The sequence below is a fragment of the Sinocyclocheilus rhinocerous genome, unplaced genomic scaffold (assembly GCF_001515625.1).
Source record: "Sinocyclocheilus rhinocerous isolate Xijiao unplaced genomic scaffold, SAMN03320098_v1.1 scaffold377, whole genome shotgun sequence".
Classification (NCBI taxonomy): Eukaryota; Metazoa; Chordata; class Actinopteri; order Cypriniformes; family Cyprinidae; genus Sinocyclocheilus; species Sinocyclocheilus rhinocerous.
In genome coordinates this window covers 240,073-240,583 of record NW_015633195.1, presented here as the reverse complement: position 1 = coordinate 240,583, position 511 = coordinate 240,073, and positions in this window count along the sequence as shown.

Below are 511 nucleotides of genomic sequence, written 5' to 3'. Positions count from 1 at the left end.
CAGCAACTCCGAGCACTTTTCATACTGGCTTAAGCACATTTGTTTCAATCTATAAGAATAATCATCCTACACTACCAGTCAAAAGTTTTTGAACAGTAAGATTTTTAATGTTTTTTAAAGAATTCTCTTCTGCTCACCAAGGCTTTCTATTTGAAAACAGTTATTTTAAATCTTCAGAAATAATTCTAATATACTGACTTGCTGATTATCAATATTTTAAACGGTTGAGAATTTTTTTTTCAGGATTCTTTGATGAATAGATAGATCCAAAGATCAGCATTTATCTGAAATAAAAAGCTTTTATAACATTATACACTATTCCATTCAAAAGCTTGGAGTCAGTATTATTTATTTATTTGGGGGGGGGGGGAACAGAAATTATAGAAATTTTATTTAGCGCTGCAATTTTATTTTATTTATAATACTTTTATTTAGCAAGGATGCTTGAAATTGATCAAAAAGATTATGATGTTACAAAAGATTTCTATTTCAGATAAATGCTGTTCTTCTG